The sequence below is a fragment of the Camelus bactrianus genome, chromosome 2, assembly GCF_048773025.1.
Source record: "Camelus bactrianus isolate YW-2024 breed Bactrian camel chromosome 2, ASM4877302v1, whole genome shotgun sequence".
NCBI lineage: Eukaryota > Metazoa > Chordata > Mammalia > Artiodactyla > Camelidae > Camelus > Camelus bactrianus.
Window position 1 is genome coordinate 57,021,469 of NC_133540.1, and position 17,051 is coordinate 57,038,519.

Sequence of the window (17,051 nt, forward strand, 5' to 3'; positions counted from 1 at the left end):
CTGTGCTATAGCCTGGAATATTCAGCACCTGGAATAATTCCAGAACATCGGAGGTACTCAAAAATATCTGTTGTTGTCAAATGTTTATAAAAGAAGGTATCAGCTAAATCTGGGCAACCTCTCTTGGTTGAGTAATCCTATGCATTGCTTACTGCAATGTAATAAGCTAGGAAATACTTCTTTTCATTTCAAGAATATCCCTAATGTTCAAAGAAGACAAGGTGCCTTTTACTGTCTCTGTAAACTATTACATTCTCTGCCTACGTTGTTGAAGCGACAAGAAACAACATGCTTACTTTTAATTCATCCTATAATCTTTTCCTTTCAAACGGATGTAAAATTAACTCTTGGTGTCAATCCTCACCAATCTTAATAGACGTTTCACAAATTTTTTACCTTATTGCTTTACAAGATCACTATCAGATTTTTATGGAAATTCTGCAACAATGTTTATGTCCTAGCCCCTAGCTCAAAAGAGTCAGTTAATTAGAATGTCAGTCCCGACAAATGTTTTCCTCATTCACGTCAAGGTTTTAACTGCCTTTCTGCAATTTAGGAGCCTGTAAATTTGTTCTTCTTTCTAGAGCCTCTCTGCTGCCCTCTTCTGGTGCCACATAACAGCACGGGCATGTGAGATTACTTTTAACTATATTTTTACTTATTAGTGAAAACAAATGTGGCACTCTACAGAACAGAAGACTCAGTAATGATATAAGAAAATGGAAAACTTTTTCTAAACACTAAAATAGTGACACATATTTACCTGACTAATAATCTTCTGTTAACTCCATTTCAGTAAAAATCCATTACTCTTTTTGAATTTCACTATAGAAAACAATCATTAATCTATTGTCTCAAAACCTATGATGTTTTAACATAACAACAATAAAAATTACATTTATACTATCTACGAAGAAAGAGTTTGTTAACCAAATTAATAGTGTAAATAGCATTGCAGGGCATGTTTAAACTGCTCGAGAGAAAAATCTATTAAACTGTTAGAGTATTTTAGAATGTGAAAGAAATACTGATAATTCAAAAGAGCATTATCTATTTATAGAATGCTCTATAGGTCCTTAAATTGCAAATAATGCAGTGGTTCTGAACATATATGACCTGAAGCCTTTGTTCATGCCGTTCTCTCGACTCCTATCTTATTCTCACTACACATCCTACAGTCGACAAAGTCTGCCAGCTTCTCTTCATAAACATGGTCTCTGCTCTCTCATTGTCTCCTGTTGCAGCCTGTACCGGGTCCTCTCCACCTCCAGTTAGGACCGTTAGCCTCTACACTGGTTTTTCTGCTACCTGTCTCTTTCCCTGTTCCCATAGTCTGCCCTTCATGCACTGCCAAATAGCTTCTTAAAAGCAGAACTAACTGTGTCACTTCTCTACTTTAAAATGTCTGTCGGCTTGCTGTTGCCTGTAGGATGAAGTCCAAGCATCTGAACTTAGCATGGAGGGTCCAACCTGCCATCCCCAGCTGTATCGGCAATGCAACACAGTTTCTGCCCTGGAGCACTTGCCCTTGGTATCCTGGAATAGGGTCCCCAGCTCTTTGTTTTTGACTGTGGCAGAGCTTGGCATGAGGCTCTGTCATACATCAGTTACTTTACTATCTCCCAAGAGACTATGACTCCTGAGGGTGGCCAGTGTCTCACAGGTTGTCTTTCAAATCTCCAGCACACAGCTGGAGCTAGCAGTGTGACTAACACACAGGAAAAGCTCAGTGCACCTCTGTGAATGAATGAATGAATGAATGAATGAATGCTGCTCGCCTCATCTTTAATGAAATCCTGAGTTTTCAAGTGTTAGATTATAATGCCACTTCTCTAAAGTCTTTCTTAACTCTTATCTGGCAGAACTAATTGTTACCATTAGCTGTATAACTCCTGTCTCCTCTACTGGGCCATAAAAACTGAAAGGCAACCTGGGAGAGTGAAAAGAACATGAGATGTGGAGGCAGACAACCCTGAGCTTGTATCCTAGCCCTACCGCTTAATCTCCGTGTCACCTCTGACAGGTAGCTCAGCCCTTCTGCAATGAATGTTATTTTCCTCATCTCTAAATGGGGCTACCCTACTTCCCCATATGTTTAATATAAATATTTAAAAATAAAGCTCATGATTCATACTAGACTGTAATCAAATTTTAGCATTTATCCCTTTCTCTGAGGGTGAAGACCCTATCTAATTCATATCTAGATTCCAGGGCTTCAAAATCTACAGCAACTCAGTAATGTTTGTTAAGTAAATAAATGAATTGAAAAGAGTCATCAAAAGTAGTATAAGTATATAATTTAACAATCTTTTAAACTAATGCAATTGGTTGTCATTCCTTCATACTCACTTAATATAAATATTTCACCTTAATACTCTGACATGTCTTGAATCATTTTTAGTATTTAAAGTATACAGAGGTCACATAATTTGAGGTATAAATATTTTCTAATCTTTTAGTTATACTTACATTTATATATTTTCCTTTATGTAGTCACTGTAAAATATGAAGTGTTTGAATAAAAAGAACTAATGTTTATTTTTAATAGGATACCTATATTACAATGTTAAGAAAAAGCAGAATATAAAATTGTTTATACAGAGTGATAGCAATTATATAAAAAAGTCACTGAAGACCAATGATTTTTTTTTCCAGAAATAGCAAAAATCCACACTGAAATCTTAAGGGACCCTAAATAATCAAAATGATCCTTAAAAAACAATGTTGGAGGTTTTACCTTTCTTGATTTCAAAACTTACTACAAAGCTCCAGTAATCAAAACACTGTGGTATTGGCATAATGACAGACATATAGACCAATGGAATAGAAATGAGAGCCCAGAAATAAATCCTCACACATACAGCCAAATGATTTTCAACAAGGGTGCTAAGACCATTCAGTGGGGAAAGGACAATCTTTTCAATAAAAGGTTCTCAGAAAACTGAATATCCTGTGCAAAAGAATAAAGGTATACCCAACCTTACACCATAAACAAAAACTAACTCAAAAACATAAGAGCTAAAACTATAAAACTCTTAAAAGAAAACATAGGAGGAAATCTTCATGAAATTGGATTTTGCAATGATTTCTTGGCTATGATCCCAAAGGCACAGGCAACAAAACAACTTAGACTACATCAAAATTAAAATCTTCTGTGCATCAAAGGACATAAACAGAGTGAAAAGGAAACTTATGGAATGAGAAAGATATCTGCAAATCATATAGCTGATAAGGAGTTACAATCCAGAATATGTAAAGAATTCCTACCACCAAACAACAAAAACACAAACAACCCAATCCGAAAAATAGTCAAAACACTGGAACATTCCTTCAAAGAAGATATACAAGTGACCAATAAGCATATGTAAAGATACTCAACATCACTAATCATTAAGGGGATGAAAATCAAATCAGAATGAGATACCACCTCACATTTATTAGGATGGCTACTATGAAAAAAAAAAAAAGGAACAGAAAAAGTGTTGACCAGGATGTGTAGAAATTGGAACCTTAGTACACTCTTGGTGGGAATATAAAATGGTGCAGCTGCTATGAGAAACAGTATAGTGGTTCCTCAAAAAATTAAAAATAGAATAATCATATGATCCAGCAATTTCATTTCTGAGTACAAAACCTAAAGTAACTGAAACAGGGACTTGAAGAGATATCTGTACACCATGTTCATAACAGCAATATTTTCTTCTTTTTGTGTGTGTGTCTATTATTTGTGAATAACTTTTTTTTCATTTTTTGTTGAAGTATAGTTCCTTTACAATGTTTCAGGTATATAGCAAAGTGATTCAGTTATATGTATATATAAATCTATTCTTTTTCAAATTATTTTCTTAGGCTTTTAAAGTTTTTTTTTTTTTAATTGAAGTAAAGTTGATTTACAATGTTATATTACTTTCAGGTGCACAGCAAAGTAATTTAATTATACATATACATATATATATTCTTTTCCAGATTCTTTTTCCATTATAGGTTATTACAAGGTATGTACTATAGTTCCCTATGCCATACAGTAGGTCCTTGTTATTTATCTATTTTATGTATACTAGTATATAGATGTTAATCCTAAACTCCTAATTTATCCTTCACCGTCCTTTCCTCTTTGGTAACCATAAGTTTGTTTTCTGTCTGTGAGACTATTTCTGTTTTGTAAATAAGTTCATTTGTATCATTTTGTTCAATTCCACATGTATAGTGATATTGTATGATATTTCTCTTTTTCTGTCTGACTTACTTCACTTAGTATGATAATCTCTAGTTTCACCCATGTTGCTGCAAATGGCATTATTTCATTCTTTTTATGGCTGAGTAGTATTCCATTATATATATGGATTATATATATATATATATATATGTATACCACAATTTCTTTATCCATTCACCTGTCAATGGACACTTAGGTTGTTTCTATGTCTTGGCTATTGTAAATAGGGCTGCAAGAACACTGGGGTGCATGTTTCATTTCAAGTTTTCTCCAGACATATGCCCAGGAGTGGGATTTCTAGATCATATGGCAACTCTATTTTTAGTTTTTTTAAGGAATCTCCATACTGTTCTCCATAGTGACTGCAGACAGCACTATTTTCAATAGCCAAAAAAGGTGGAAACAACCTATGTGTCCATCAACAGATAAGTGCATAAGTGCATAAACAAAACGTAGTATATACATACAACAGAATATTATTCAGCCTTAAAAAGAGAATGTTGGCAACTGCTACAACATGGATTAATTTTGAGGAGATTATACTAAGTGAAATAAGCCAATCACAAAAGGACAAATATTGCATGATTCTACTCACATGAGGTACCAAGAGTTGTCAAATTCACAGAGACAGAAAGTGGAATGGTGATTGCTGGGATGGGGAGAGGGGAGAATGATAAGTGACTGTTTAAAGGTACACAATTGCCGTTTTGCATGATGAAAAGAATTCCATGGATGGACGGGAGTGATGGTAGTACAACAATGCGAATGTAAATTAACACCACTAAACTGTACACTTAAAAATAGTTACAGAAGTAAATTTTATGTTATTTGATCACAATTTAAGAAAATAACTTAAAAATAATCAGAAGGAAATACACCAAAATATTAAGACTCTTTGCCTCTAAGTAATATTTTTTGATTATTTTCCCCTTCTTTTTGTATTTTCTACGACAACTATGTATAGCTACATCATTAGTAAAAAAGAGTTGAACTGAAACGTTTCATATGAAAACTCACCTCAAATCTGTGTTTATTAGACTTCAATCCATTTCTGATTTAGAAGAACTTTCTAGGTAAGAAAAAAACAACAACAAAAAGTTAAACACAGAAGTCCTTGTTATAATAAAAGTATAAACAGAGTAAGAAATAATCTCTACTCCTTATTTCCTGCATTATGTCACGGGCATTGTTGCATGCTTGCCACCTGAAACATCCAGATAAAAGAGGAACTCACGTTCCTGTGTCCACAATGAGAGTGAAGTTACAATTGGTCATCACTGATCTTCACTTTCGATACACAAGGAGGAGGAATATCACGTCAGGGAAGACCAGATCCTGTCCAAAGTGCCTGATGGGGTACAAATCTCTTTTGGTCTTTTCCCCCCATTCCCTTAGAAGAGGGGGTTTCAAATCTCTCCTTAGACTTTTGAAACAGTTCAAGCATGAAGGAGAGAAACCTCACTATTGGTCTAAACTGTTAGGGGTGGTACTATCTGATAATTTTGTTATGCGGGAAATAAAAAGCTTTTGCTGAAAAACCCTTCTGGATGATATTTTGTCTCTTGAAGTTCTGAAACTTTCATTCACTGACTTAAAAAAAAAATTATGTGTTACTTTCGTGGCTTGCCAGAGAGAAGGAATCCCCCTAGTTATTTACACAAAAAATTTGCTAAGAGAGTTTGCAATAACCACCACTACTTTTTTATATGTTAAAAATGGGAGTACACTACATTTTATAGTGCTGTACATCTTTCAACCAGCCTGAAAAATCTCTCCAGGGTCATCTTATGCTCCTATCATCTCTGAACCACCAGTTCTGGATAAGCAGTCTCCTGTCCTTTATTGCCACTTTGGACTTTACTTTCTCCTCCCTTGTTCAATCTGTACACTCCTCCTCCCAGCTTTGACTCTCATGTTGTCACCCACCGCCCTTCATTGTTGCTGTCAACTGCCAACTCTGAAGGCATTTAATTTCTGGATCATTGCTACTCTTTCCAAAACATTTCTATTCTTGGAGATTTCAATTATATAATGATTAAGGGGCTCTGAGTTCCTTGAAATCTTTTCTTCAAAGATCTTGTCCTTCACCCACCCTTAGGCATTCATTCTAAAGGTCATTCAGCATAGACTTTGTTATTACCAAAAACAACTACTCTTCCATACTTTCAAGTTTATGTATCCCACTCTCTGCTACTGCCATCCATCTTGTCCCTTTTGAGTCTCCCAAATCCAACAATCCTAAACTTCCACTGGGATTTCTAATCCACTGACCCTACCACCTTCCCATGGACCCTCAACCCCTTGCAGTCCTCTCTCTTCTCTTTATCCATCTTAATTTCCATGGTCAACCATGATAATCATTACCAGCGTACACTTTTGACTTCATTTTTAATATTTGCACGTCAAAATCACAACTCTAGTTAAATCCAACTTTAACACAACTAAGCAATGCTGGTGGGGAGGGACATAACCGTGCCACCTGTTCTCACTTTAAATTTCTGACTCTGAACCTCAACCATTAATGCTGCCGGGCAATCGCACTGCACTCCTGGGGTCCATTCACCTTCCAATCTCTTAGGTGCCTATTCACACTTTCTCTCCTCTCCTCCTCTACCCTCACTCTCAGCAAACAGAGGAGGACTTCGATGGACTCTCACCCTCCTCTACCAATCTAACAGCAGCTGCACCCCATACTCTGCCTTCCCACCTGCTGTCAGATGAATCACCCATTCTTTTATCTAAAACCAATCACCCCACACACAATAATTTCAACTCCTCTCTCTACTCAAGCACACTGATGCCGCTTTTCTCTCTCTCTCTGTTTCTTACATCCTTAAGCTTTTGCTCTTCACTTGCTTGTGCCTATCAGGGTACAAACAAGCCATAATTTCCTCCATCTTAGAAGAAAAGTCTCTTGTCAGTAGCTATTGCCCTTTGCAACAAAATTCCTTGAAAGACTTGTCCCTACTAGAGCGTTCAACCTGTCTTTTCCCATTCTCTCTTAAATGCACTCCACTCAGACTTCTGTTCCACTGAAATCGCCCTGGTCTCCGTCACTGATAAGCTCCACATACATAAATCCAATGGTCAGCTCTCACTCCTCATCTTAGCTGAGCTGCCAATAGCATGTGACACAGACCCTTCCTCCTCTAACACCCTCTAGGACACCATGCTTTTATGGTTTTCCTTCCAACTCACTGATGACTCCTCAACCTTTTTGGTTGGCTCTCTTCTTCTCCTAGGCACCATCATGTAGGAACATGCAATGGCTCAGTCTCTGCCCCCCCCCCCCATCTAAACCCACTCCTTGGTGATTTCATTCAGTCCACGGTTTTATTGGTTGACAATCATCTAATTTCTATCTCCAGTCCAAACCTTTCTCTTGAACTTTTCATAAGTATATTTTCAACTGTTTATTTGATGTCTGTACTTGGATATCCAATAAGCATCACATTCTCAACATGTCCATATTGAACTTTTGATCTGCCTCAGTTAATGACTCCACCTTCCCAGGAATGTGAAATGAAAGGCCAGCTCTTAGATGAGCTGTGCATTTAGAAGAGGCTGAGTGGCAGCAGATGGGGTAACCTGAAGGGGCATATCATTTGGGGAAACTTTGGCCAGGGGAACTCCTCATGTCCACTCAGCCTCTAACTTTGTACCTGTGCAGTTGCACTTAAAAGCTTTTCCTCTAAGGTGACTTGGGGGAATTATTATGTTGAGACACTGTGGAACTTCTGAAATCTATCTGTTGCACAATAAGCAATGCTTTTCTGTTCTTTCACTCTGACTTCCTTTTTCATTCACAGCGGCTACTGGTTTGCAAGTGAGAGGCATTACCAGCTTACTGGATGCTTCCCCGTAGGCTCGATCAAGAAGTATTTAAATCATAAAAGCCTTGAAGATTGTGCCATAGTTATTTATCTCTGATATATTTTTCTAAGAATTTAGATTTTTTAAACATTTTATTATTACGAGAGAAAACAGTGTGATTGTAGACTATATGGAGGAAAAATATGGTAAAAAAGAAAATAAGAATTACCCATGGTCCCACTAAAAAATAAGCACCATATTTTGATATCATTGTTTCTGCACAGTTACAATATTTACAAGGAATTTACTAAAAGTGTATAATTTTTAAAACATACTAAGTTAATACCTAAGTATTCTTTGACTATAACTGAGCAGCCTGATTCTTGCCTCTCAATTGCGATGCCCACATATATTTAGAAGTGATTTAACAAAACATTGTGACACTGTTCATATTTTGGTGGCGCTTCCTTTCACTCAGTCCTGCGGCTAACTTAGGCATGGTTTCTGCGTGTGTTATCTTCTGGTTTTCTTCCAGCCTTGCTTTAGAACTAGACATCCTCACCACTCTGCCGGCCCCACATTCCACCTGACACAGTGACTGGTCCCAATGGCCAACCCCTCATCAGTGAATGTTAACCTTTATTAAACCTCTTCTAGAGAAAGGTCTCTCCTGTCACGTGTAGGGCAGGCATGGTGCAGTTAATAGCAGAATGGAAAAGACTGGAGTAAGGCTGGAACCTTGTCTGGAGTTACGTGTTCAAGTCAGGTAGGCACGCTGAAGGACAGACACAGCTGTAGGTACTGAGGAAAGTCTGGCAGGTACGTCATCCAACTCAAAGTGTTAGGCAGTGAGATAGAAACGAGCACCGGGCAGGAGGAGAGGAAGGGGGAAGAAGCAACCCAGAAAATAACAGCACACCTGCACTCAAGATAAGGGGCTCCAAAAATGTTTACTTTCTCTAAATGAGGCCAGCTAAGAAGCCGCCTAGGATCCAATGCTGCAGCTGCACAATAAAGAGGAGGACCCGGCTTAACTTGACCCAATGCTCATTATAATGTAATTAACATTGCAGTTTGAGCCCCTCCCGTGGGTTTCTCTGTGTGCATCATGGGTAAGAACATGCCTAAAAGAGATGGGCGTGCCTGAGCACAAGGAACCTGAGCTGTCAGTCAGCATGAGCACTCAAAGAACCTGAGCCGTGAATCAATCACACACACAAAAAAGCCCCCTAAGCCAGGATATAAAAACAGGAAAAACAAAGGAGCGGCATCATTTTTCCTCTCTTGGGTTGGCCCGCTCCCAATTCTCAGGAGTGTACTATATTTTATTATCTTTTTACTTTATTAATAAAATCTTGTTTATATCATGTTTTCTGTCTCTCATTAAAAATTCATTTTTGGGGGGTGACTAAGAACTGAGGTAACTCTTATTCCCCTCTTCCAGGTAATAAAAGGAGATAAGAGATGATTGGCATAGCTCTAGTAAATGGTTGGAATTAGAGGTGGAGGATGTGTATTGCATGAGGTAGAGAAACAGAGTCATGGTAATAGCTTAGCAAAGCGGTGGACATAATTTATTGCCATTTATTAAGCAAATACTATTAATGGTAGTACCTGACTCACAAAACTGTACTGAGTATTAAATAAGATAATGTAAAAAAACCTTGTAGCAAGAAGACTGACATACAGTAGTCTCCCCTTATCTACGGGAGATAGGTTCTGAGACACTCCAGTGGATGCCTGAAACCGTGGATAGTAGTCATGGAATAAAATTTATATTTTAAGGCAGGACAAGAAAATTTAAGCATAAAATTCTCTCTCTTTGCCCCTTTGGGCCTTGTCCCTCCCCCATTAATGTGCAATTTTCATACGCACTGCACACTAACCAGACCCCTCAAAGGTGGGAACGCCTGCTAGACTGTAAAGATCTTTTTTTTTGACCTTTCTTCTGACACTAACAAGGATTTCTTAACTTGATTGCCAACTGAATTTTTGTCGATAGTACCAAACCCTATATACACCCTACATACATACCTATGATAAAGTTTAATTTATATTAGACACAGTAAGAGATTAACAACAACTCACAATAAAATAGAACAATTATAACAATATACTGTACTAAAAGTTACCTGAATATGATCTTTCTCTGTCTCGGTCTCTCTCAAATATCTTACTGTACAAATTAAACACCTTTCTATTTTAACACACACTTAGCAGCCATTGTGGCCAAAACATTAGCAGTGTGAGGTGCAACAGCAAAACTAGCATGAATTTCATTTTCCCTCATCATAAATTCACAAATAGAGGATTCGTTCTTACCGTAGATCTTAACAAACTCAGCATACAATATTTTTCCTTCCTTACTAAGTCAAGAACTTTCACCACCTTACGTAAAGGAAGCACTTTACAGCTTCTCTTTGGCATATCCGAATTGCCAACATCACTCCTCTGGCTCTTTGGGGCCATTATTAAGTAAAATAAGGGTGACCTGAAGGCAGCGCTGCGATCTGATGAACAAAGATGGCTGCTAAGTGACTAATGGGCGGGAGGGCGGAGCTGGACAGAGACCGGTCTCCTCTCCAGGGACAAAGCCAGAACGCGCGAGATTTCATCACAGGTACTCAGAAGGGCGCATGATTTAAAACCTAGGAATTGTTTATTTCTGGAATTTTTCATGTAATATTTCCAGATAGAGGGTAACTAAAACCATGGGAAGCAAAACCATAGGTAAGGGAGGACTAGCATACAGACTATGCTCAATAAATAAGCATTAATGAATAATAAATACTTAAGTTGTTATTATTAACTATATTTAGCATTGGTGAACAGTTTGAGAGTGTCATTTATGGTGGGTAGGAGAGACCTGCTTCCTTGGCTTCTTAGATCTTTAAATACTGCCTGTTCATGAGTTCCCTGAACTCTCATCTATCCACTTCTGTTGGATCCCGATCACACAGTAAGGCTCTTGCTCCCAGGTGCCTGCTCTTTGCATTGATCACGCCCTAGGAGATGCTGGCTCCGTCACAAACCAGTTGTGTGCATTTAGGCAGATCACCTCTCCGTGCTAGACCTCAATTTCCTCAGCTCTAAAATTAGGGGGGTTTGCTAAGGCGTCTAAAGTCCCTTCCAAATTTATGATTCTGTAATGCTGTCAAAATTTAGCACTCTGTCAAAATTTCGCAGCAAGTAGCTGAAGCCCAGTGCCAGCCTACGCAGCCTCCACTGAGCTTAATAACAGCTAGTGTTGCTGTTCCTAGGCACTGTCACAGGGCCTGGGTATCAGCTCATTTGATTCTCATAACAGCAGTAAGACATAATTAAAAGTTATGCTCACGTCAGCTATGAGAAAATTGAGGCCTACAGTGATTAGGTGACTTGGTTGTGGTTGTACAGCCAAGAAGGGACAAAGCTGATTCTAAAGAGGCAGTCAGTTCATCAGATCAAGATCATCCCGTACTGGAGGGTCTCATTCACACTTGATAAAGGTAGCCCAGACAGATGTTATTCTGAACAGACAGTAAAATCTTAAAAAGCCCAAAAAACCTACTAGTGCAAAAGCACAAACTTGGCCATGCTATGGACAAACTGCTTTAAAATGTGAGCCTATTGATACAGAATATAGGGTACTCCTTTGGGAAATCTTTAAGAATATTTAAGCAGAACAAGAATTCAGGATATGTGGTTTTATCAAATAATACCAAGTCAGAAGAGGCGTCTGACCAGGTCCAAAATGTCTCAAATGTTACAACCTTCTACTGTCACTAGTTGTGTAGATATCACTACATGCATGTGAATAAAACAGATGTTTTATTCTTCAAGTGTTGAGTTGATGGATCTGTTTTTTTATTTACTACTTGGGAAAAATCATTTCCTTTGTGAGCTAGAGTGCTTTAGGTAATGATAAGTCTCACTTAAAGAAAAGAAATAGGGCAGCAGAGTAGGGATCCATGAAATTTTATTTATTTAGCAAACCTGCATTGGGCACCTATAATGTGTTATACATTTGGGCTAGGTACTTGGAATTCAAAGTTAAAGATGAGGTCTTTGTCCTCAAAAAAGAGTTAACTGTGGATAGAGACAAAAAGAAGAAGGAGAAGGAGAAGAAGAAGGAGAAGAAGAAGAAAGCATTACAATTTACTGCAGTAAGTTCGGAAGTTCGGGGGTAGAGAAATGCTCTGGGTTCTAAGAAATGCCTAATTCAACAGGAGAAAGTGACCATCTGCTTTGAGAGAGAGCTGTGATGTCATTCAAATTTCCCAGAGGAAGTGATGCTTGAATTGGATCTTTCAAAAAAAGTAGCTCACAAAAGAAGGAAATGGTCTTCTGGGAAGGAGAAGCAGGACTGGTGATACAGAGTACAGCAGGTCAAGTTTGGTTCAGAATGAGTGGCGGAGTGTTACTGCAGTTTAGAGTTATCTGGAATATTAAAGCAGGATGAAAAGTGGGGCTGGAGAAGTATGCAGATGGCAGATCATGAGGGCTATTGACATACAAGCCCCTGACAGACATGAGCCAATACAAACTGCTCAAACACCACCCTGCAGGCAGACTAGAGGCTGAGGACTTGAGGAGATCAGGATATGGTGCAAAATGTCGAGGGCCTGAAGCAAGAATAGACAGATACGGGTGGTTTCCAGAGATAGTTAGGGAATGGAATCAACATGACTTCAAAATTGATTAGATATTCTTGGTAAAGAAGTAAGGAGTCTAGAGTGGCTCCTAAATGTTTAGCTTGAGCAGCTGGATGAATTTAGTGACAGATGTCAACATAAAAATAATGATGGAGGCGGTAAATTATGAGTCCAATGTGGAAAATGTTTCGTGTGAGATGCCTGTAGGATGCAGGAGAGAGATGTTTGGTAGTAGATAGATGTTTACATCTGGATACAAGAGTTGGGAACTCGGGGAGAGGAAAGACCCGGCCTTCAGTATCCTGGTGTGTATTGGTGTAGTGGAGAGACATACTTCACCCAAGGTGAACACACGGTGAGAGAAAGGAGGCAGAGAGCAGAACGCAGTGCATGAAGTGGGCAGAGAAACAGAAAAAGGGAAGCGCAGCCAGAGATGTCAGAGAAAAGTCAGAAGTGCGTGGTGATAACGAAAATCAAAGCAGCGAATTTAGAGGAGTCAACAGTGCCAACACTGCAAAGAGAAAGAAAAAGATGAAGTCTAAAAAGTGGCCTTTGGATTTGGACAAGGTGATGAGAGGTCATTTTACTTAATGGAAATATATTCCAAGAATGTGCCCTCAGGAAGGTCCTGAGGAGAGGAAGGAAGATGAGGTGTTTTCCTCATCTGCATTAAGAGTCTGGAGCCTGCGTGCCCAGAATTAGCAGGATAAGGGTATTTCTAATTGCTTCTCAGCTGCCTGGCAAGCTGTGCCTTGGAAAGCCTCGACCTAGTTCCTCATATCTGCCTATAGTTTCTCTTGCCCACTTGGGAAGAGGGGAGTTGGGGGGTAGCAGGGAATCTCGGTTCAAACAGCTTCTAGTATTTCTTATCAAATAACTTTTGGAAGTGCACATCAGACATCAGAAATATGATGAGGGTCTAAACTTTTTTTTTTTTACAGAAAAGAACAACAATTATAAATAGATAAGACTTTCGCTGGCAATTTTGTAGGTTTTTTGGTGCTTTATTATGCACCAATGGAGCATATACCATAGTAACTAGCTGGGCTGAAGTTAAGATTCTAAGCAGAGCTTCCTGGGTAAGCCAATGATACAATAAACTCTGAGGTGCAATAGGAGTATATACAGTGATGTGGCAAAATTGAACCTAAGTACAATATGTGCAGACATAAATCCATGAATCTAGGTTATGGGAATCCATAAGAACAAGAAACTAGCTAAGAAGCTATTAGCACATATATCAGGTAAAGCTCCTCTTCCCCATTCCTTCCCTTTTTTTCTTTTCTTCAAAACAGAAGAATAAGCTGAGTGCAATAAAACTATGATTGCCACGGAAGCAATCAAGTAAAGCACAAGCAGCACGAGAAAATCAACTAGAAGTGTTTCAATTGGTAACTCCTCCTATGTTCTGTGGTTCTGCCACACATGCTTGTTCCGGCCCTGAGTCAATCCCCTCTTCTTTCAAATAGGAAGTTACCTGTACGTCAAATAAAGAGAAGGTAAAGTCTTACTTTCCAAAGACTGCACAGTTTTACTTACTGTTTAGCAGCATGGTTTAATGCATTCTGTTTTCTTAAAAAAGTAACTATATATATAGTAATAACTATATTATATAGTAATATAAAAAGCCAATATAAAAATATCATATTAAAAACACAGTAATAGAGAAAAGGGAGAAAAAGGAACAATTAATATACCACTATAAGACAACACTCTTAGAATATTTGTAAATTCATATCTACACCATTTTATGTGTGTTAGGCAGTTACAATAGTTAATCAATACTAAATCTATTTTTCACCTAGCATCTTCTACACTGCTACTAGTCTTCATCCATCATTTTGCTTAACCTTTTCCCTTTGTAAGAACGCTCACAATTCTGTTATTAAAAATAACTTTATGATGAACATCTTTGTGAATTTTCTCTGTATTTTGAATTATTTCCTCCCTAGAATGAATTTCCCAAAAGAAATGACCAATATGACCATTTTAATGGCTAACAGCACATATCAGAATATGTTAATGGTCCTGGACCTAGATGATGTTTGCTATCCCCTCCCCAACTCCTACCCTTCAGCCCCAACCCCACCCCCACTTTAGAGATAGTAGCGTCTCAGTGAAATGGGCAGAATGGAGCTACAGTGCTTACTCCGGGATAATTCACCTTCTTTATAATTCTTGTTCCAAGAAATATTAGCTATCTTCTGCATCCCTTTAATTTTATGACATTTCATGAGGACTGCTGGTCTAATAAAGTTTGATAAGGCATTTTTTATCAAATACTGTGTATATCTGTAATTAGGAAATTCAACAGATTGTGTTGTGAAGGAAAAACTGGTCTGGGCTAACAAGATAACTCACAAATCTAAGTATTAGAATACTGATCTGAGTTCTGCTGGACTAACTTGTAAATCTAAGTTAATTAGTGTTGGTTTGCTGTTCATGTTTTTTGCTAGCCAGCTGGATTTTCAAAGATATATATCTGGCTTTGGAATGTTGGTTTGCTGCCTCCTGCCTCCACTTTTGTGATAATGATGCTGCTAAAGCTGTTCCATGCCTATTGGCCAAATACCCCAAGCTTGTACTTTACCCTATAAAACCTCATGCGCACATCTTGGAGGTGCTCAGAGCTTCGGAGCAGAAGCCCCTCTGAGCCCGCCGGCATAATACATCTGAGTACTCCAACCCTCCGAGTGGTGCTTGTTTCTTGGCTGGCCTGTCGTTTCCGTAACAGTGTTATCAGTTGAGCTCTGTCACCAATGACCAGTGAAGTTCATAGATACTGCATTGGTTTACAAAATATCCACTTCTCAAACACTTTAGGGCAGTATTTCCAAAACTTTAGTCATTCACATGCTACCTTCACCGTCTTTACCATATCTCCATATTATCTGTAATAGGATTTATTTAATCATTCCCTTAAAGGCAATAGTAAATTGGTTCACTTTCTTTTTACTTAACAGCTGCGTGAGCAGTATTATGCGTGAAATCAGACTTTAAAAGCTAATTATATTTTTAATGCACATTAAACTAAGCATAACTCTAATTTTCAAAGTTTGAACGTGTGCCACCTAAAATTAATAGTTTGTACACAATACTTTGGGAAAATTAAATTAATATGTAGCTGATATTTAAGCTATGATCATCTTTCTGTTCTTCAGACATAGAAGAATGATGACATCAGATAATATTCTTACTTTTAAATTGGTCTATCCCACAGAACTCTATAAACAAAGTAAATCACAACATCCTGCAACGGTAGATGTCACTGTCAATAACAAGAAACAGAGTCCCCCATATGGAGGCAACAAATACAACAGCAGAAATATGGAATGAGTTTACACCAAAAGCTTGAATGCACATTCCTGTTAAAATTCTTCAACTCATAGACACAACATTTCAGGAAAGAAAGGCATTTACAATGAGGATTTTATTTTGAAAAGCCATTATTCTCTGAAACAGATTAAGGGACAGTAAAAGTAGTACATGTGTTGTGTTCTGGGAAAGGGATCAGTGAAATTATTTTAGAATGGGTAAAGCCATGGAAGTTTAGAAATATTTTGAAATGCGTATTTAGATCACATAGCACTTCAGGGGAGATGGTTTCTTAAGTCAGTCATGCTCACTAAACAGTATTATTTTATGTGAGATTTAGAATATCCATCATAATTTACATATGACTTTTTTAATTAAATTTTTTTTTTAAAGTTTAAACTAATTATTGGCTCCCTACTCATGCAAGTGGATAGTCTAAGATTCCCCTGTCTTGTCAGGGGAAGAACTTGAAGAATTAATCTCAGACTCAAAAAGACATTTGAGATGAAGAGTAAATAATTATTAGAATAATGTTAAGTACTTTGTTTCTCTTCAGGCTGCAGGTTGACAGGATTTGGATGGAGGAGGAGGGAAGACAGAAGTAAATTATTTTGGTCAGTGGGTATAAAGACTTGATTTGGCATGTGTTTAGGCCTGGTGTGTCTTCGAAGTGGTAAATTAGCCTACACCCACTACTGCCCAAAGTAATGCACATTGTACAGACATGTAATCTGCTGACACACCACCTACCCCTAGGGGTGGACAGCTTCTGTGGTATAGTTATAATGCTCTTTTTAGTTCAATTGAATTGGAGGTCAAGGAGGAAAGAGGAGAAACAGAAGGGTGTGGAGACCTTGCTGAAGTGTTATGCATAGACTTGTCCAGCAACAGTGATTACATGTAATGAATTAAAAATGTTCTTAACAAGGAGGTATTAGCCAACCAAAAGCAGATACTGTTTTTCATAAGAGTATTAGTTTTATAAGTAAAAAGAAAAGGAAGAGGGAGATAGAAGCAAATATTACAAACAGAGGTGCCATTATGTTGTGACATAAGTACCCTGCTATCTGATT

The 17,051-nt window shown here is 38.0% G+C and overlaps 1 protein-coding gene across 14 annotated transcripts in view; it reads right to left on the minus strand.

Annotated features, from left to right (window-relative positions):
• ALPK1 (alpha kinase 1) overlaps positions 1-17,051 on the minus strand; it is a 119,238-nt gene that overhangs the window by 92,059 nt on the left and 10,128 nt on the right. For all 14 annotated transcript variants that reach the window (XM_074342170.1, XM_074342144.1, XM_074342133.1 and 11 more), the window contains one exon: positions 5,234-5,285. The gene's annotated coding sequence lies outside the window, so the exon portion shown is untranslated. The remainder of the gene's footprint in view (positions 1-5,233; positions 5,286-17,051) is intronic.